General features: G+C 35.5%; 1 protein-coding gene across 3 annotated transcripts in view; it reads right to left on the minus strand.

The window, feature by feature from the left end:
- Positions 1 to 22930, minus strand: part of SRBD1 (S1 RNA binding domain 1) — a 280304-nt gene that overhangs the window by 130318 nt on the left and 127056 nt on the right. The window lies entirely within an intron of this gene.

Below are 22930 nucleotides of genomic sequence, written 5' to 3' on the forward strand. Positions count from 1 at the left end.
TTCACACATTATGGATTAGATAAATTCAGCTGCAAACGGGCCTGAAGTATATTGGGGACTCTGGATGCAGTGCTGGCACTTAAGAATATGAATTTCTCAGCCAGTATTTTTCACAATCATGATCAGTCCTAATGGCTTTAGATACCATGCTTAAAATGTAAGAAATAGGTTCACTCAAGAAATTAATGGGAGGAAAGATAAATGGTGCACCATGGTAGAGATTACAGGGAAAAGGGATATTGCCTGAAAGATACATTTTATTTATTTTGACATTTTAATCTAATTTTATTAGTCTTCTTCACCTCAGGGCCTTTTTAAATACTTCACAGAGCAGTACAGCCCTTTGTTAAAATTCTATTGTACATTAAATTAAGAGGAGCCAAAGATGGCAAAGTTCAAATCTTGTTTAATACCATAATTTGTAACTGTATGAAACATACTTAAGAAAATATAGCATTTATATATTTTTTATTTTTAACTTTTTTTATTGTATAGTATAACATATATACAAAGCAAAGAAATAAAAAAGCAATAGTTTTCAAAGCACTCTTCAACAAGTGGTTAAAGGACAGATTCCAGAGTTTGTCATGGGCTACCATACAATCCTCTCAAAATATAGGATATATTTTGATGCAGGTAGGAGCAATATTAAGATTGTTTATTCTCAAGATGGAATTCAAAATACTATATGTTCATTCCTTGATGACTGTCTGCATCCAAAAAGGAAATCATAAGATAAAGAGGTTTACAAGAACACTTTAATTATGAATAGATTTTATGGAAAAACTGTAACAATAGGAAGGATACAGTTAAAAGATGAAGAAAAAGTTTAAACTTACAATAGAATCCTTCTTTACATAATTCAAGCAGACCTAGGATGCATAACAAGCAGCTTTGTTTACTGACAAACTACAAGCCTTTCACTGTAGAATGTGTTCAAATATTTATGTTACAATTCATGGATCCGGTTGATAAGATAAAAGCCATTGGTCCCCACTGCCTTCCCATTGCTGAAGAAGGATTTTCTACAAGGAGCAAGCCTGCTGACTAATATTCATCCTCTCTTTTTTCACTGGGACACTGTGTTAATTAGGGTTCTCTAGAGAAACAGAATCAATAGGAAATATCCGTAAATAGTATCTATGGATAACAATTATAATATCTGTAACTGTGGGAACGCAGAGTCCAAAATCCATAGGGCAGGCTGTGAAGCAGACAACTCCAATAGAGGGTCTGACGGAGTAACTCCACAGGAAAGGCTTGCCAGCTGAAGCAGGAAGAGAGCCTGTCTCTTCTGAATCTCCTTAAGACCCTTCCATTGATTAGATTAAACATCACTCACTGCAAAAGGCACTCCCCTTGGCTGATTACAAATGGAATCAGCAGTGGATGCAGCCAACGATCATGATTTAATTCCACGAAATGTCTTCATAGCAACAGATAGGCCAGCACTTGCCCAACCAGACAAACAGGTACCAACACCTGGCCAAGTTAATACATGAACTGACCATGACAGACACTTCAAAGAGATGTCAGAGGATACAGTTCCATGTGTGATCTAGTCGCTCAACATTTTTTGGCTCCCAATTAAGTAACTTTTAAGGCATCTTCTCATCCAACATCTTTAAGTTCTTTCACAATTCAAAATAACTAGAACCATTAGAACTTCTCTACCAAATTAGGCTATCCTCATCTCTGAGACATTAACTGGACGTGATATCCAAGATAAAGATCAAGGTATGAGAAATGAAAGAAATAGTCTATGCAGTATATGGCCAATTAGAACTTAACATATAAGACAGAAAAATAAGATTGAGTAGTAGTAGTAGCAGCACTACTGCTTTCTTTTTTCCTTTTGTAAGTGCTATTTTACTGAGACATATTCACACACCATACAAACCACCCAAAGTACACAATCACTGGCTCACAGTATCATCACATAGTTGTGCATACACCCCCATGATCAAATTTTAGAACATTTTCATTATTCCAGAAAGGAAATTTTAAAAAGTAAATAAAACCCAAATCCTGCCATACTCCTTTATTCTCTCCTATTATTGACCTACAGTACTGGTATGGGTACATTTGTTTCTGTTGATGAAAGAATATTAAAATATTACTGTTAACTATAGTTCATAGTCTGCAACAGGTACATTTTTTCCCATATAACTCTCCATTTTTAACTCCTTTTAATAGTGCAATACATTTGTTCTAGCTCATGAAAGAATGTTTTTATATTTGTGCAGTTAATTACACACATAGTCTACCATAAGATTCACTGTTATATATTCCCATGTTTTAATCTCTGATGTTCCTTCTGGTGACACACATGATTGTAAACTTGCCCTTTCTACTATATTCACATACTGTTCGGTACTGTTAAAATAAGTCTTTTAAGACTTCATTTTATATCAGAATTCAACTCCCTTTCTCAACAAGTTATTTACCAGTTTTTAGGAGGAACAAACTCTTCAGGTTAGTGCTTCCCTTGCTCTTTATTTACCATTTTTTTTCAGTCTTGAAGCACTAACATTGCTCAATTTAAAAAAAGAGAAGAGGAAGTAGTAAGGCCCTTAAACAGGAGGTCATACTCCTGGCTAATTAAGATTTGACAGTCACCAGGGGCATCCAATGTATGATCATAACAGAAGCCCACCCTCAAAAAATCCACAATTTCCTAGTCAGCTACTTAATGAGACTGAAAAAAGAAGGAGGAAGACTCCCTAATACCTACCATTTATCCAGACAAACTTCAGAAAATGATCATTAAAACCTTTGTTTATACAACTAGCAAATTAGTATCACACCATAATAAAAAGGAGAATAAGAACACACACAGATTGCACATCTGAATCTTCTAAACAAAATCCTTTCACTCTCCCAAAAATAAAAGAATTGTACCACTTCACCAATTCATCCATCAATGGATCCATGCCCTCAACTTATACCTGAGAAAGGGAAGAATGATCAGTTATATCAAAAAATCTTGATATTTTTCAGCAAGAGGAAGTTCCAAATGGCAGGTGTCAGGACATCTTAGCCTCACTTGTGGTGCTGGAAGGCAGAAAAAGCAGCAGCAGCATGTGGCCATGTCAGAGCCATACAGAAGCCACCTAAAGAACACATTCTGAAAAGAGCAAACTTCAAACTCAGTTAAATCAATCTAGTGGCAGATGCCACCATTAGGAAAGCTGTGGTATTGAGGATTGGCGCCCAGAGAAACATTAATTTAAGGCTCTCCCAAAAGGGAAAACATCTGAGTACGATGGCATCTGTCCATGTCCTGACTATGATAATTTGGTCAAACCAGCTGCTTCTAAGCAGGAGTATAGAAATGGCCATAGAATTCGTTGCTTAGATTGCAAGTACATACTACTTTCTCCAGATCATTTTCAATGATCATACAGTAAATAATATGAATCTCCATCTTTATGAAGTTTATAGCTTTCTGAAAGTACTTTAAGATCAACTAACTCAAACTCATTTGAATATTTATAGCCTTATAAGGAAGTACAGATCAGAAATTCTTCCCTCATTTCATCTGTGGCATGAGAGAACCAAATAGTAAATAATCAGACCAAGATCTTCACAAAACAAGTAGTAAAAGCAAGACTAAAAACAAATAAAAAACCTGGGTCCCTGGACTCTTGGGCCACATTTCTTTCTAGATATCTACTCTCTGCTTATTCTGTTTCTCGTAATCATCTCTCCACAGGTTTTCCCTCTAATAAGAAAGATTTAGAGTCTTTTAAAAGTTCATTGTCAAGGTCAATCAATAAGCATTTGTCCCCAAAGTTAACATAAATGGTATGATGTCCTAGCTTGCTTCCATTCAAAACTGAGTCAAAGAAACAGTAGTCATGGCTGCAAGGATACTTAGGACAGGAGATGGTGGAGAGGCATACAAATGAATAATATCTGTTTAGGGCAGAACATTCACTATCAAGTCATCTGGTTGGACACATCAGAAACTAAATGAACTAAGATTCACTTAGATGAAAAATCATGGTTAATGATTCAATCCATATAGAAACAAAAAAGTAATTCAATATCATGTAGATTTTAAATACTCTATTTAAATATAGATTACTGGGCCAAAGACTGATACTTCAAGACAACCTTATTTCTTTCCATACCTTAACAAGACTGTGCAGATTTGAACTGTTATGTACCCCCAGAAGCCATGTTCTTTAATCCAATTTTGTGAAGTAGACCTATTGTTAAGTGAGACTTTTTGAGTAAGTTGTTTCCATGGAGATGTGACCCTGCCCATTTAGGATGGGTCTTAATCCTTTTACTGAAGTTCCATAGAGGGAACCCTTTGGAGAAAGCACAAATGCTTGGAGAGCCAACAAAGAGAAGAGAGATGAAGCCAAGTGACAAACATTTGGAAATGCAGAAAGACAACACCCCAGGAGATGCCATAAGTTGAGAGAGCCGTTTGAAACCAGAAGCCAGGAAAGAAGGACAGCAGATGTTGCCACGTGACTTCCCACAAGACGGAGAAACCCTGGACACGATCAGCCTTTCTTCAGTGGTATCCTCTTGTTGATGACTTCAGGTGGACATTTCAACAGTCCTAAAATTGTAAGCAGTAACTTAATAAATCCCCTTTATAAAAGCCAACCCATTTCTGGTATATTGCATTCCAACAGGCTTAGCAAGCCAAAACAAAGAAAAAGAACAAAAAGATCCAGGTCTCTGTCTTATATATGTATAACCTGGAATTTAGAGATAAGAATGAAGTCAATAAGGTCAGGATTAAAGTAATTCAGAAGACATGGGTAAGGAAGACATTGTCTGTATTTTAGGACCTCATCACTGTTTGAGACCAAAGGACAAAAGGTTTATTTTGTCCAGAACCTAAATTTTCAGATCTTCTTCTAAGATAGATTAACACAAACAGCATGGAAAGGATAATAGTAAACACCAATGAATACAAACCATATTCACATAAGGATTTGAGAGTATTCTCACATATATATATATACTACGGTTTGAAGATCAAATGTTATAATAGCCACATGAAAGGTAAAATTTTCTATATTTAATTCCTTATTCAATTTTGAAAAAAAAGTTACTTTAAAATGATTTTTTTCCATGTCTGCTGTATTTTTTTCCTATACATTATGCTGACTTAACTGATTCCGGACTTCTAGCATCTCATGTTTTTCTGTTGTAGAAAACAGAAGATGTTGAAATTGAAAGATTTGGTTTTTTCATTAACATGGATAAATAGCAATTTGTGTTCATGTTTGTAGTAAAAATGAGTATATTTCTTCACATATAAGAAGCATAATGCTGCCTTGATCCTATCTGTATAGGTTCTCAGGATGCTCACTACATGCATGCACAGAGTGGTGGGGGCGTGCGGGAGCTGCACTGTAACACCAGGTGCCCTTCCCCCACCCTGGCCAGAGACAGGAAGAACACTCAGGTACCAGCTGCTATCTGGTGAAGTCAGATCTCCCAGTCCCACAGATAGGAGTCTTTCCACACCGGAGACTTCACGGTGGTGCATGTGCCCCACTCCTAGAGCTGGTGGCTTCTGGCACGCATGGAGATCTGCGGCCTTGACTGGATTTTCACCTGGTCTGACCCTGCCCAGCGGGGCTGCCACAGTCGGGGAGAGGCAAAGCTGTGGGGAAGGGGTGACCCAAAGCACCATCTGCTAGGAAGATGAAAGTGCAGACTGGCAAGCTTCTTCTCTGCCCAGCCTCCTAAAGACTTTTTTAAAAGGGATGTTCCCTTTGAGATAGGCCCCAATCTTGGTCTGGCTGAGAATTACTGACAAACCAAATGTCAAAGGAGACCTTCAATGCAAACCCAAGCAAAACCAAAATATTACATGAGCAAGGGAAACGAACTTTCAAATAACCTTATCAAGATAATCAAATACCAAGAAACCAACAATAAAAAAATCACAAACCACATGAAGAAGAAAGAAGATATGGCCAAGCCAAATGATCAAAATAAAAAGTCAGAGGAGACACAGAATTTGGAACCATTAATCAAAGATGTTCATACAATCTCCTAAGTAATTTCAAACAATTGGCTAAAGAGACAAAGGATATCAAGAAAACACTAGAAGAGCATAAAGAAAAATTTGAAGATCTTACAGAAATGAAAGATACTGTAGAACAAGTTAAAAAATACTAGAAACAAACAACAGCAGATTTGAGGAGGCAGAAGAAAGACTAAACCTACTAGAGGACAGAGCAACTGAATTCGAACACACATACGAACAAACGGTGAAAAAGACGGAAAACTTTGAGGGATGGATCGCAGGGAAATGAGGGACAACATGAAGTACATAAACATAAGAATGATTAGTGTCCCAGAGGGAGAAGAGAAAAGTAAAGGATGAACCTGGAGGATTTAATGCTGAGTGAAGTAAGTGACACACAAAAGGATGTATGATTTCACTAATATGAACTAACTAGAATATGTACACCCAGACTTCTAAGATTTAGAACACAGGATTCCTAGAAAAAGAAGTTAGAGAAGGAGGAGTGTTAATCTAATATGCTCAGAATATATAATAGGGTTAAACTTAAAATGTTTGGAAACAAATTTGTGGTGAGGGTAGTTCATTAGTGGGAGTATAAGGAATAGGGCTGTATTATAGGCAGTTTTGGTTGAAAGGGGCTGTGCAGAGTCATGTCTGTCACCAATCATTACTACAAATTTAAATAAGTACTTGCACGAACTGGTACAAATGTATAACACTGGTACAAAGAGTTAATAGTAGTGGTATGTGGGGGGAAATACCTATTGCAAGCTATGGAGTATAATTAACAGCAATACCTTAAAATTCTTTTATCAACAGTAACTAGCGTACCATATAAATATTAGGTGTCAATAATAGGGGGTGATAAGGAATATGGGGTGTTTGGGGTTTTCTTTTTTGTGTGGATATCAATAATTTTCTTTCTGGAGCAATGAAAATGGTCTAAAAGTGAGTGTGATGATGACTGCACAACTAAGTGATGATACTGTGGGAAACTGATTATATAATTTGGACAGATATATGATAAACGAATATATGTCAATAAAATCTGAAAAGAAAACCTTGTCCTAGGTATCTGCCTAATTTAAAAAAAAGCATAATGCTGTTTTAAAGGTACGTTCATTGCACAAAATCATGCAAATGGTTAAAAGACACAAGAAACAGACAAGCCTTGCATTGGAATCAGATTTGGTACACACTGCAACTGAAATACAAGCAGGACTAGAACAAGCTAGACAAAAGTATAATTCCCAGTGGTCACTGCACAGTCATATTAGAAGTCATCAGATTTTTCACTCAACAAAAAAAGCAAGAGGGCAAATTAGGGCATCTAAATTCTAACTGGCACTTGACACACGTTGCAACCTCTTTGATTAAACCAAAGCACAAAAGACTACACTCATTCTAATAAAATCGCTGAACATTCTATGAAACTTAAAGATAAATCAATATTTAGTCAACTCTCAAAAATCCTCTAATATCTCTTTTGGTATCCCTGGCAATTTTAAATCCAAACTGCTCAGCCTTATTTTTGGCAAATACATCTTATCACAACAATCTCAGTGCTAAAATGAAATTAAAATTATAAGCACATAGTCTTAAAAATTAGAACAAATAGAAAAATAACACAAATTAGAAGAAAGAGACATTTTCTTGAGATTCCTAAAGGTCAGAGAGGAAAAGAAAGTTATAGCTATTATTTAATATGTACTTAACACCATGTGTAAAGAAAATCAACAAAATAATCTAATCCAGATGAATTTAAACTACAGTCTTCCAGACCCCCCAGTGCTGGCAATCACCCCCAACAGTAACTGTACACAATGGCTGAAAGAACTTTTTAAATTATTTTATTTTCCCCATTTGTCTTAAGTACGAGAAATCTCCATTCCCAGGTAAATTTTAAATGTCTCTTAATGTTCCAAAAGTATGACATTCTATATTAAAGAGCTCCAATGAATTTCTTGTTAATTTCAGGTTTTCTAGAACTCAAACTTAGGACAATTACAAGTAAAATTATAATCTCTAAAATAATGTTAATGCAGTACATCATACACTTAGCATCATATTCCAACATAATTTTCATATGAAAGTTAAAAAACAAAGATGTTAGAATACAAATCCAAGCATGCGCTATGCTGTGTTAAGTTTTTCTTTTTTTCATCTAAAAGGCAAACAGAATAGTGGTGCTTCTTCTTTCTGAACAATTTTATATGTACGATTAGATGATTTAAATCATTACTCTTCATAAGACAAGATGAATTATTTATAGTCATAGGCATCCTTATACACAACAATATGAAATATTTAACCATTCTGCTATATTTAAGGGAGCAAACAAAGAGGGAAAAGAAGACAAAGGTTTGCTGAAATGTATGTATGTGCATGCATGCATGTGTACACGACTGACAAGTCTATTAAAATTATTTCTTCACTAAGATACATAAGATATAAACTAATAATGGCTTGCAAAGAAATAACAATGTAACCAAAACACTAAACAAGTCTACTTTGCCAATACAATTACCCACCCTACTCTCAGAAGATAAGCTGGTAGTAAAATGAATGTGTTTTCCTCACTAGGAATAAATCATTATCACCATGGGAAAGCTTAAGAATATTAAGTTCTAATTTTTACCTAGTGGTTAAAAAAGTACAATCTCACATATTAGAAACACAAGCACACAAAAAGAAGAACCTGACAGTTACTCTTTCCTTTTCTTTCATCCTATTTCCCAGGGGCAGAAATCAGGCTTCTGTTGCAAAATACTTTTCAAAAATCTATTTCATTCCCTATTTGGCTACTTAAATATTCCCCAATATACATGGAGAAGAGCATTTCTAAGATCATTTTTCAGAAATAAATGGGCATAAATGCTCGTGTGTGTATACACTCTGTATTTGCTTTAAGCTTTCACTTCACTATTTAAAAATGTAATTTTCCATTTTATAAAGATAGACAACAGCACAGAAAATTGCTAAGTGATGGGGGTCGATTTTTAAAGCAAATAATACTTTCAACTTGGAAAGATGTATATTATAACAATTAAAGGAGGAATAAAGAGGCATAAAATTTATACATTTGCAGCAAAATTTATTATCCTTCTGGAAAGCTGTATGTTTTGTCACGAAGATTAGAATTTCCTACATTACCTCCCAAATCCTAATATTTATAGAAAAAATCCTGTCAACTGTATAAGAGATTTTTAGGTGAAGCGCCTATGAAAACACCTGCCAAGAAGGTTGAACTGTTCTGTTAAATGGATCACAGAGTTTCAAAGTGCTGCTAACTTTCAAAGGCATTCCCTGCACTGAGTACCAAAATCATAGCAAAATCATAGTGCATAGAGAAGACTGCACTACAGGCACATGTCTAAGCCATTTCCCTGAATTGTTTCCTGTAAAATTAAAATGTCAAAAATTATTCCATCAAATGGTGTCCCTAAGGAATCCACCATAACCCACAGAGTAAGCTACCAATTAGTAAAGTCAGAACTCTGAACAGAAAAAAAATTTTTTTTCAGTTGATATGTGAAATTAGCAGGGTCCAAAAAGAAAAGTTTTATCTTAGCAGTTAATTTAATTACTATTGATAGCTACAATCACATGCACGCAGCAATTCCTTTTTAATGGCTTTTCAAATGAACAAATACAAAGAAAAAAAGAGAAATACAAGTATTTTCATAGTGAATGATTGCCTAGGATTATAGAGTTACAAAACGCCAAGGTTAGAGATCCAGATATACATGAGTATTGAGAACTAGCAAACCAAAATCAAATAAACTCCTTGCTCACTCTTTTGACAAGGTCAGTGCACCCATCCCTTAGCACAATAACCAATTGAATTTCAGGTTGCAGAAGGTGGTCCAGGAAAATAAAATCCACCACAAATCATTTAATGTTTCTCTATTGCCTTGGATGAGCAAATAAAATTCCCTAAGAAAAATATTTCCTGTTCACTTTGTTGTTTTCCAAAAGCTGCATATCACTCAGAGACTGCCTTGTGGAAGTGTCCATTGACTAGCAGCATAAGATTACAGATATAATAAATGTTCTCTGGCAGCCAATCACAGTGTATCTTTTTCACCTGCAAGTCCAGTTGAATTTATATAGTACAACATTTATAATAAACAAAAATAATGTGAGAATTGTGTTCATCTACAAATGAACAGTTATGATTGTCTATCAACTTCCCCTAAAAGGTCTACAACTTGATTTCAAAGGATAGACGTATAAGCAACAGGACAAGCAAGTTCACCGAATAAGATTGTTTATATGAGGTATGTACTAGGTTACCTAAGCTTAAGATCTGGCAGAAATCATTATATGACCTGTGGCTTCTAGAGTAATCAAAAGATTCTATTTTAACTCACTATCGTGAGGGAAAACATTAAAAGCAAAAATTCAATGGTGCATATTCTCGTACATATATTCCTTCCATAATTTTCACAAAAAACCTCTTAGATATGAATTATCAAACATTTCTCAATGTTGAAGCTTTTTAAAACTCTCCATTCCCCAGATACTAAGTTCTTTCACTTTGTGGCCCAAGCGATGACAAACAGATCATTTCCTATTCATTCCACTTACCTCATCATCAACAAGACTGCTAGAATCCAGTTATGTGAAGAATTATTTTCAACAGCCACCTTCAATTACAAAGTCTGACATGATCACAGACTTCCAATGCTAATCCCCTTTCAAGATGAAATACCCACACAAGGGCCCTTTGAGACACACAGCATGGCTATCTTCTTTGCTTTGCCTTATCCTGCAAAATGGCTGAAATATATTTGAATCCTCTTTCTCCTCCCACATCACTACTTGCCATATCCATCTCCTATGTAAAGCAGCATGGAGACCCACATATTTTGTAGAGACATGAGTTTTAACAAATGGGTTTTCGTGGTTAAAGCACTGTTTTTCAAGCTCTAAGCTTAAAGCTTGTTTTAAAAAAGAGAGAAAGAAAGCTTTCATGTAATTGACTCTCATTTCTCCAAGTTTTCTACATACATTTGCATGACCTGAATACAGTAGGTTTCCGGAGCAATGCTGTTAATCATGATGCTGGACATAGTAACTTCCAGCCTGGTTTCATTCAAGGAGAACACCTGCCACTTATCCAAGGTAAAGAAAACCTGAATCTACATGAAGGGACAGTCCTAACAACATAGTAAGTCATATTTATCTGTTGAACAGACATATTTTTAAATTACAAAGGATAAAACAATTTTCTGGCACATAAAACAAGCTATACCAAGAGCATATGGTGAAGCCTCTACCGTTTCCAAATGACAACCAACTAGGTCTTTGAATACACAGATGATTCACTTTATTTGTAATGGATGAATAAAAATTCATGAAATCTGTTCAAATTTTTATAAGCCAAATTCCAGTTTAGGGCGGGTGATGTGGCAGAATTTTCACCTGCCATGCTAGGGACCCAGGTTCGATTCCCAGTGCCTGTCCATGCAAAAAAATAAATAAATAAAAATAAAAAAAATTCCAGTTTACACTTATTTTAATTGCAACAAGGGAACTCACTAGGTAAAGGAATGATGAAATGAAATTTTTATAGTACAAAGAATTCATTTGTAAAGTGAATGATCATACCTTCCTTTATGAGCTTTCAACTTATGATTCTGTGTTTAGAATTTTTATAAGTTAATAATACTTTTCTTTATGCCTGTACTGTATGTACCTATGCTATTAATGTAAAAGCAGATCTCTAAATTCTACTGTTGGAGGAAAGAAAGTGTCCCTCTTAACTGACATCTAGCTTATGTTACCAAGGGGAGTGGGCAAAGGTAAAAATCTCATGCACAAAAGGACCAAGCACAAATACCTCTACTCAAAAATTACCTTTGGAGCACATGCTTCACAGCTAAAAGAAAGCAAAATCAGAAAGCAGGAAATCAAGCTCTACCTTCAAACTCTTTCCTTCTTGGCCATACCACTATACTTCTATAAAACTAAGCCCACTGCTTAAACAAGGTCATAGCCACAGGATAGAATGGCAGAGGCAGTGGAAAGATTCTTCCCTTTCTTCATTCACATTTAATATGAAGAAATTTCATATTTTTTCAAACATATGAATTAATAAGAATATCATATATTTCATAACCCAAGGGTAATTTCTCAGTCACTATTTACTGCCATCTGCTGTGATTTCAAGCTCAAAAAGAGTCTTGCTACTTTTTTACAAAGTAGCAAAACAAAGACTAGTTTAACCCCTGAAAGCTCCCACTCATACAGAATGCTCTCTCAAAAAAAGCTGACCAGTTACATTTGAGACAAATTTATTCATACTGAATTTCAACATGTTTAAAAAGTTGAAGACCGGAAATTCAAAAGAGATATGGCAGTCCGCTATCTTAATTAAAAAACATGGAAAGAATTCTAGGGCCCACAAAGAACCAATTGGCTGGCTTTGGTACCAGACCAAGGCAGTGGATTCTTTTGCCCAATGAACACAAATGATCAATTTCTGAGATACTGGGGTTTCAAAGTTTATTGCTAGGTGCAAAGCAGGATATCAGGTGGCCTATTGGCCCAAAAATGTATCTCCCCAAAGTACAGTAATTCTACTAGTTTTATAGCATTAAAAGATGGGCAGGTTTTAGGATAAAGAGAAAAATAGCCCCCGATGATGTAATTAGAGGTGATTCAATTATTGAGCATGCACAGATTGATTACATGCTTAGTCACAGACTGTATGTAAGAAAATGGCAGCCTTAATATGATGATGGGCATTATTTTTAGTATTATAATGAGGTATAGGCGACTTACAGGTTAAAGTCTAAGCTACTGCACATGTCAAGAGGACTCATTTTGGTTGAGTCGTTTCAGTTATCAAGATAACTTTGGAATTGGAGGGGGTTACTTCTGGGCCCTTCATTAATAAACATTAGGAACTGTCTTTCGTGATCACAAGATTCTTAAGTCGAAAAACTAGATAAACAGTACAAGTGAAGGTTAATCACAAGGACACAAGATAAAGGCTATGCAAACTAGATTACAATTCAAAGGTTTTGGGTGTATTCCTCTAATTGCAGTTAAGTAAAAAGAATATCTATATAATAATTCAGTAGTCATAATTATCCCGTAAATCCTAACTTCTTGGTTACAGTTTATCTTTGAGCCTTGGGTTCCTCCTAGAATATAAAGATTTGAACTAGATCTTTGAGATCTTTGAGTTGTATTCCAACTTTAATACAATATTAATAGGATTTGGGGAAAATCCTTAATGCTGAAAAACAGGTGAAAATAGATAAATCTGAGACCACTATATAAATTCAGTCTTGTTCAGAAGTTTTTGCTATTGTCTTCTTCCTTGCCAAATGAATAAACAAAGTTAAAGGTAAAATTAAGACTGTTAGAAATATAGGCAGTTGAACTTCCTGGTAACACCTATAACTATATTTAAAAAATAGTGAAGTAAAAAGGCAGCAGGGTTTGCTGGAAATAGCATGAGATTTAAGATTAGATGAATTGGACGTGAATTCTGATCTGCTAACTCTTTTGCCCTTTATCAATCTGTAGTTCAGTTTCCTCACCTGTAAAATGTAAATTATATTTACATTCAAGAGGTTACTAACAGAAATAAATAAGAATAGATGTAAAAATACTTGATAAGCAGCAAATCCATGGTATATTATAATAGAGTCTGAATTAAAGAATATTCTAAACTCTACTTTTACCCGTTTCTTAAAAAAATATATAGTGGGGATTTAAGTTAAAAACACATAATATAAAACACAGTGATTTCCCAAAAAGTAAAAATACTTCCCAAGTATAAACTCCTGAAGTCAGTATTTGAAGGCAAGGTTCCTGATGTTTGACTGAAGTAACAATCTTTTTACAAAGCAGCATACTATTTGAAACTTGAAAAAAAAATTTCTAATCATGCATAAAATAACAGGGTTCCCATATACCACAGTGTGGTACATTTGCTACAATTGATGAAAGCACATTTTTATACTTGTACTATTAAATACAACCCACGGTTTACCTTAGGGTTTACTGTTTACATTGTATAGCCTCATGGATTTTTTTTTTTAATTTTATTCTAGTAACACACATACAACCTAATATTTCTCCCTTTTAACCATGTTCAAATATATAATTCAGTGCTGTTAATCATGGTCTGTTAACTTTTACTAGTTAAAGGCATTAATTTCTATAGCTTAATTTTTTATAGATTCCCAGTTCATGAAATCACATTCTATGAAATGATGACCCAGTGTCAAAGCAAACAAGCAGGGATAATTTGTTGTGGTGAGGTAACATCCTGGATAACCAACAGTCCTAAATAATCCAAATAGAATTTCACAAGCAATTGGGTATGAATCTCAGCAAAAATAAATGTGAATAATGAAGTATTTCTGGAAACTCATCTATGAAAGAAAAAAAGACTACTACTTTTCTTTCTCTACTAAAGTAAAAACAAACAAACAAAAACTCCCACCATTCAAAAATACATCCCAACACAGACACTTTAACTGGAACTTAGTTTAGCCAACTTTCAAACAGAAATTAGGCCAAAAAAGGAATTTTCTTACATCCTACCTAATCCCATAACTACAATGAAATACTTATTAGCAAGAAGAAAATGGAATTGGGTAGGGGAGCTGGTGGCAGGGGGAAGGGGGAGTTGTCTGAGACCTTTGTCTCCAACATTATGGAAATCAATGAAAAGTCTAAGTCTGGGTTTCCAGTCTCTCTGGAATAAATGCTTTTAGAAATGCTCCAATTCTCATTTAAACCACTTTAAAAATTATTAATAATTTCTTTATACCTTATAATTTTTATAGTACCTACAATTTTCAAAGCATTTTCACTTTTTATAGATTATGAATAACTAAGCGACACTATATTCTTTTTCAAACATCTCTATTCAGTCCTTTAATCACTGAAAGTCACTCTTCAATTTTAAAAGGAATTTGTGTATCTCACGGGAAAATGCACCCTGAGTAATACGACTAAAACTCTTGAAAAGTAATAGTGCTTCAAGCTCAAGAACTGCAAATTCAGTAAGAATCTAGGGACAAGACAATAGATGAAATGATACTCTACTGTATATAAGTGTGAAACCACCTCAGAATTAAAGAAATAAGTTTTGTATTATTAGCTAGGGAATGTACTGTCAGGCACTGTATATGATTTTTATTATTTTGTTAATTTTTTCCCTGATTAAAAAATAATAATAATTATAAAACAAAACCTTCCAACAAAGAAAACTCTTGGTGAGATCTATCAAGCATTTAAAAAAGAAATAAAACCAATTATAAACTAACAAAACAGATTAGAGAACTTTTCCAACCCATTCTTTGATGCCTGTGTTACCTGAATAAACACATTGATATCTCAATAAAATCTGTTAGCTATCCTATATAAATGTCCTTAAAATCTATTTTCAAAATAGAATAGTATACCGTCTTAAATACATTTATGTATTTGGAATGTCTCTTTTTGCCTGCTCTTCAGAGTGGAAGATTCTCACTTTAACCCTTGGTATTATCTGTGCATATAATAGATTATTTCAAATCCTTTCTGAACTGAGTACACTAAGTCCCTGACTTTGAAATGAGCTTATTAGATTTAGGCCTTTTCTTTCACCTGTGTGTAAATTCAAGGTTGAGTAGTGACTAGGGGCATCTGGAATGGATGAGGCAGGCAGCTGAAGAACATCACAGTTGCACCCATGCACTCACCTTATAGTATATCTCTTAATGAGCAAACCAGAATATCCAGTGATTATGAAAAGTTTATTTTTATGGACTGCCTCCTGGTGATAGATTTTTTTAAAAAATCATTCACAATGGAGTTTCTGTGCCTGTGGGGGAGGGTCACCAGCCACTACGACCTGAGAAACTTACATTTCTGTGCTGGATCTTGGCCGTTCCACCATTCCAGTGTGGTGTAGGATGTGTTTTCATTGCTTCTAGACCATAGCAATGGTCTAGAAATATCACAATACTTTAAATGTAGGTCTCTCATGGCTGGTAACTTTCCTTCTTCACATTATTTATTTTGGTTAAAATACCTACCCCTTTATAGTGTTAATGTAGTAAGACAGAGAAGAAAGAATATCCCAGTGACTGGTGGGGGACTGTGATGGTGGTGGTACAGCCACTTCCTCCCAAGAAGGTAGTATGCTATCAAGTCAAAGAGCACAGACTTCAGAGGTAGAGTTCTACATTTGAACATCAGTTCTGCCCCTTACTAGGCATCTGCTTTGGGGCAAGTTTCTTAATTTAAGCTTCAGTTTTCTAATTAGTAAAACTATTAAAATTACTGAGCATAGCAAGATTGCAGGATACAAGATCAGTATACAAAATATTAGGTGTACAGGGGAGGAATTTAGTTTGTCCTCTAGGGGCAGCAAGTAAATAGCTAGGAACTGTATGAAACAATTGTTTGGGGAACCTCAGTGACTGAAAACATATCCTACACCACACTGGAATGGTGGAATGGCCAAGATCCAGCACAGAAATGTAAGTTTCTCAGGCCGTAGTAGCTGGTGACCCTCCCCCACAGGCACAGCAGGCTGGATCCTGGAAAGAATGAGAAGTCCCACGCAGCCCACTGGGTCCAGCTGCTCTGCCAGGCACCACAAACAACCACCTGGCCACGAGCAAGAATAGCCTTCCTGCCAGGTGCAAAGAAAAGTTGCCCCACAGTGAGAAAAGCCACCCCTACCTCTTGAGATGCTGAGAATAGCAGCCCTGATAGGCACCAATACTAACCATCCCGCCAGGGGCCAAGGCTAGCGGACCCACTCTGCATCATCTTGTTCAGCTGGTGATGCAGTCCAAGAGAGGCGGGGCTGAGAAGAAGACGTGGCTCAAGAGCCCTACTGGGAAGCCTCAAGTTGAATAGCATCATCTCCATGAGATCTGGTTCTTGCTTTTGGCGAGTAATTACTGACAAACCAGGAACCAAAGGGGACCTTCAAGGTAAATCTAAGCAAATACAAAACCTTGGATGAGTCAAGGAAATCAGCTTGCAAAATAACTTCATCAAGATAAAGGTATGGCACAAACATAATAGAAAATCACAAAGCACATAAAGATTCAGGCAGATATAGCCCAACCAATGACCAAATTAAAACACTGGAGGGGACATGGAATTTAGAACAACAAATCAAGGACATTCATAATAGCATAAAGGCTATCAAGAAGACACTGGAGAAGCATAAAGAAAAATTTTAAAGAATAAATAGAAAAATAGCAGATCTCACAGAAATGAAAGATACTATAGACCAAATGAAAAATATACTAGAGACACACAACAGCAGCTCTGAAAACCTGAAAGAACAAATACACAAGCTAGAAGGCAGGAGGACTGGACTCAAGTGCACAAAAGAACAAAGGCAAAAAAGATGGAAAAAAGGAATAGGATTTCAGAGAAAGGATGCACAACACAAAGAGCACAAATATAAGAATCATAGGTGTCCCAGGAGAAGAAAAAAAGGCTAGGAAAGTTAGTGGAAGAGATAATGGGGGAAAATTTCCCAAAGCTTATAAAAGACATAAATATGCAAATCAAAGGAACTCAACAAACCCCAAACAGAATAAATCTAAACAGACATACTCCAAGCTACACACTTATCAGAGTGACAACTGCTGAAGAGAAGCAAAAAGGCCTGAAAGCAGTAAGAGAAAAACGATCCATTACATACAAGGGAAACCACATAAAACCGAGCTCAGACTACTCTGTAGATACCATGGAGGTAAGAAAGCAGCAGTATGAAATATTTAAGATACTGAACGAGAAAGACTTCTAGCCAAGAATTCTTAATCCGGCCAAACTGTCCTTCAAATCTGAGGGGGAGATTAAATTTTTCTCAGATAAACAAAGGCTGGCCGAATTTGTCAACAAGAGGTCTGGTCTATAAGGAATTCTAAAGAGTGTTCTACCTGTTGAGAAAGAAAAATTAAAAAAAAAAAGACAGGACAGGGAGGTCTGGAGGAGGACACAGAATTGAACAGTATCAGAAAGGGCAACTTAAAAGATAAAAAGAGAGGGAAAAGAATATACAGATCTGACAAATAAAAACTAAAAGGATAAAATAGTAGATTCAAGAACTGCCTTTACAGTAATAACTTTGAATGTTTATGTTCCCAATCAAGGAGCTCCAAAATAGATGAGGCAAACATTGGCAAAACTGAAGGGAGCAATACAAGTTTCAACAATAACAGCAGAATTCAATATACCACTCTTTTCTTAGACAACCAGATAGAGGAGGTTAAGAACCTAAACAATGTGATAAATGAATTAGACTTAAGAGACATATATGACATATATAAGTTGTTATACCTCCAAACATCAGGATATACATTCTTCTTAGTGTCCTAGAACAGTCTCCAGGATAGAGCATATACAGAGGGACAAAACAGGTCTTAATAAATTTTGAAAGATTGAGATAATTCAAAGCATGTTCTCTGACCACAATGGAATGAAAGTGGAAATCAACAACCACCAAAGCCCAGAACTTTCAAAATATATGGAGCTTAAATAACACAGTCTTAAACAATCAGTGGGTCAAAGAAGAAATTGCAAGAGAAATCAGTAAATCTCTGGAGACAAAAGCTTTTGAGATGAGGCAAAGGCAGTGCTGAGAGGGAAATTTATCGCACTAAATGCCTATATTAAAAAACAAGAAAGAATAAAAATTGAGAACTTAACTGCTCACCTGTTAAGAACAAGAGAACAGCAAACTAACCTCAAAGCAAACAAAAAAAGAGAAATAACAAAGATTAAAGCAGAAATAAATGAATTGAAGCACAAAAATAAATAGAGACAATCAATAAAACCAAAAGTCAGTACTTTGAGAAAATCAATAAAATTGATGGACCTTCGCTAGGCTGACAAAGAAATAAAGAGAGAGGATGCAAATAAAGTCAGAAATAGGGTCATCAGCATGGATATTGAAGAAATAAAAATTTAAAAATTAGGATACTATAAACAACTATACACTAACAAATGAGACAACTTGGATGAAATAGGAAATTTCATATAAATACATGAATAACCTATACTGACAAGAGACATAACAGAAGACCTCCACAAAACAATCACAAGAGATTCAATTAGTCATCAAAACCCTTCCTACAAAGAAAAGCCCAGGGCCCTCAGATGGCATCACAGGGGAATTTTATCAAACATTCCAAAAAGAACTAATATAATTCCTGTTCACACTCTTTCAAAAAATTGAGGAAAATGGAACTTATCCAAACTCATTTTATGAAGCTAATATCACTCTAATACCAAAACCAGATAAAAATACTACAAGAAAGGAAAACTAAAGGCCAATCTCCCTAATGAAGATAGATGCAAAAATTCTCAACAAAATACTTGCAAATCAAATACAACAGCACATTAAAAACAATATACACCACAAACAAGTGGGATGTATTCCAGGAATGCAAGGATGATTCAACACAAGAAAACCAATCCATGTAATGCAATACATTAACAAATCAAAAGGGAAAAATCACATGTTCATCTCAATTGATATTGAAAAATCACTATTCAATAAAATTCAGCAGACTTTCCTGATAAAAAGTACTTCAAAAGGTAGGTACCGAATGAAAATTCCTCAATATAATAAAGGGCATATATAAAAAACCCACAGCCAACATCATACTCAATGGTGAGACTGAAATCCTTCTCCTTAAGATCAGGAACGAGACAAGATGCCCACCGTCACCACTATTATTCAACATTGTGTTAGAAGTTCTAGCTAGAGCAATTAGGCAAGAAAAAGAAATGAAAGGCATTCAAATTAGAAATAAAGTAGTAAAACTTTCATCATTTGCAGAAGACATGATCCTATATTTGGGAAATCCTGAGAAATCTACAACTAAGCTACTTGAGCTAATAAACAAATTCTGCGAATGGCAGGACACAAAGTTAATGTGCAAAATTCCATAACGTTTCTACAAGCGTTTTAGTTTATAAGCTGCCAGAAAGCAATATACCAGAAACGGAATGGCTTTTAAAATGGGAATTCATTAAGTTGCAAGTTTACAGTTCTAAGGCTATGAAAATGTCCAAATTAAGGCATCCTGAGAAAGACAGCTAATTCCAAAGAAAGGGCCAATGAAGTTTGGGTTTCTCTCTCAGCTGGAAGGGCACATGGGGACATCTGCTAGCTTTCTCTCCTCATTTCATAAGGCTTCCCCAGGGGTGTTTTCCTTATGCATTTCCAAAGGTGCCTGGTTGTGTGGAATCTGTCAACACTTTTCAAAATGGTTTCTTCTTAAAGGGCTCCAGTAAGCAAACCCATCTTGAATGGGTGGAGACACATCTCTATGGAAACAATAAAAAATCATCCAAAAATACTATACGAGGAATAAGGACATGCCTTTTCTGGAGTACATAATAGCTTCAAACCAGCACAACAAGTAATGACCTCACTGACAAGGCAATTAACAAAAAAAAAAATTCCATTTACAATAGCAACTAAAAGAATCAAGTATCTAGGAATAAACCTCATTGATGTAAAGGGTTTGTACACAGAAAACTACAAAACATTGGTAAAAGACATCAAAGAAGATCTAAATAGATGGAAAAACATTCCATGTTCATGGTTAGGAAGGTTAAATGTTAAGATGTCAATTCTACCCAAACTGATCTACAGATTCAATGAAATACCAATCAAAATTCTAAGAACCAACTTTGAAGACCTGGAAAAGCTAGTTAATAAATTTATTTGGAAAGGAGAGGGCCTTCAAATAGCCAAAAACATTCTAAAAAAGAAGAACAAAGTGGGAGAACTTACACTTCCTGACTTTAAAACTTATTATAAAGCCACAGTGGCGAAAATAGCTTGGTATTGGCACAAAGATAGACACATGTTGATCAGTGGAATCAAACTGAGAGTTCATAATGCACTTCCCAAAAAACAATGAACAAACAAAACAAAAAAACAGCAAAACAAACAGAAATTCAACAAATGGTGCTGTAAAAATGGGATACTCGCATTGGAAAAAACAATGAAATGTGACCCTGCCATACAGCATACAAAAAAATAATGAGAGTTCAGAAATAGACCACCAGACCTATGGTCAATTGATTTCTGACAAGGACCCCAAATCTGGGGATAGAACAGTCTTTGCAGCTGGGAGAACTGGATAGCCATAGCCAAAGGAATGAAAGAGGATGCCTACCTCACATTCTAAACAAAAATTAACTCAAAATGGATCAAAGACCTAAATAAAAGAGTTTGTACTGTAAAACTCATAGGAGAAAATATAGGGAAGCATCTTTAAGACCTCGTAATAGAAGGTAGCTTCTTAGACCATACACCTGAAGTTTGAGCAACAAAAGAAAAACAGATAACTGGGAACTCAAAGTCAAATGCTTCTGTACCTCAAAGTTCTTTCTCAAAAAGGTAAAGAGGCAGCCAACTCAATGGGAGAAAACATGTGGAAACCACAAATCTGATAAATGTTTGATACCCTGCGTACATGAAGAAATTATTCAACTCAACAACAAAAGAACAAACAATTCAATTATAAAATGGGCAAAGGATATGAACACCCATTTCTCTGAAGAGCAAATACAAATGGCTAAAAAGTACATAAAGAGATGTTACAGGGAAACTAGCTATAAGGGAAATGCAAATCAAGACTAAATTGAGGTATCATTTCATACCTATAAGAATGGCTGCTATTAAACAAACAGAAAACTAGAAGTGTTGGAGAGAATGTGGAGAAATTGGAACCCTCATTCACTGCTGGTGGGAAAGTATAATGGTACAGGCACTGTGGAAAACAGTTTGAGGGTCGAGTTGCCCCATGACCCAGCAATTCCAATACTCAGTATATACCCAGAAGAGCTGAAAGCAGTGACGTGAACAGATATTTACATACTGATGTTCCTAGCAGCACTATTTACAACTGTCAAGAAATGGAAACAATCCAAGTATCCATCAACAGACAAGTGGATAAACAAAGTGTGGTATTACATAACAATAGAATATTATGTAGTAGTAAGATGAAATAAGGTCCCAAAGCATATGACAACATGGATGAACTATGAGGACATAATGCTGAGTTTAAGTCAGACACAGGATACTGTATGATCTCACTACTATGATGCTGATAAAGGGAAACTCAGAGGTTTACAAATACCCAAGGGATTTAGACATATACAGACGCTGGAGATGGGAAAATGGTTACCCAATGAGACTGAACTTAAATGTAAGGGAACAGATAGAAGTGACTGTAGTTCATTAGTGGGGTAATAAAGAACATTGCCATATCAAAGGTGACTATGACTGAATGTGGCCGTATAGAGTCATGTATCCCACCAAGCAACTCTCTAATTATAAATAAGTTCCTTCATGAATGACTTCAATGGGTTGATCTTATACAGAGAGTCAATAATAGAGGGGTATAGGGGGAAACTAATATTGCATGCTATGGCTTATAATTAAAAGGAAGACATCAACAGTGCCACAGCAATAAGAGAGGCTAATAATCGTGGGGGGGGAGGGACAGGAGATAACAGAAGGTTTAGATTTGATATGTGGTAAGGCAGTATTTATTAGTTCCTTGTCTCTTTGGACCAACGAAAACTGTCTAGAATTGAGAGTGCTGATAACTGTACAACTGAGTGAGGACACTGTGAGACACGGATTGTTTATTTTGAATATTACTCATGATACCCAACAGATGAAAGGGGCTGAAGGGCACAATGACTGAGTAGCAGAATGGTGAACTGTGATGAATACAAATGATATAATGTGTGACTACAAAAAAGGAATGAAATTGTGAGGTACGCAACAAAGTGAATGAACCTTAGGGACATTGTGCTGTGTAAAATAAGCCAGACACAAAAGAACAAATATAGTAGGGTCTCTTTTAGAAAATATTTATAAGAAACCTGGAGCTTAGATTGTGAGTTCTT

Source organism: Tamandua tetradactyla, chromosome 17 (assembly GCF_023851605.1).
Source record: "Tamandua tetradactyla isolate mTamTet1 chromosome 17, mTamTet1.pri, whole genome shotgun sequence".
Taxonomy (NCBI): Eukaryota; Metazoa; Chordata; class Mammalia; order Pilosa; family Myrmecophagidae; genus Tamandua; species Tamandua tetradactyla.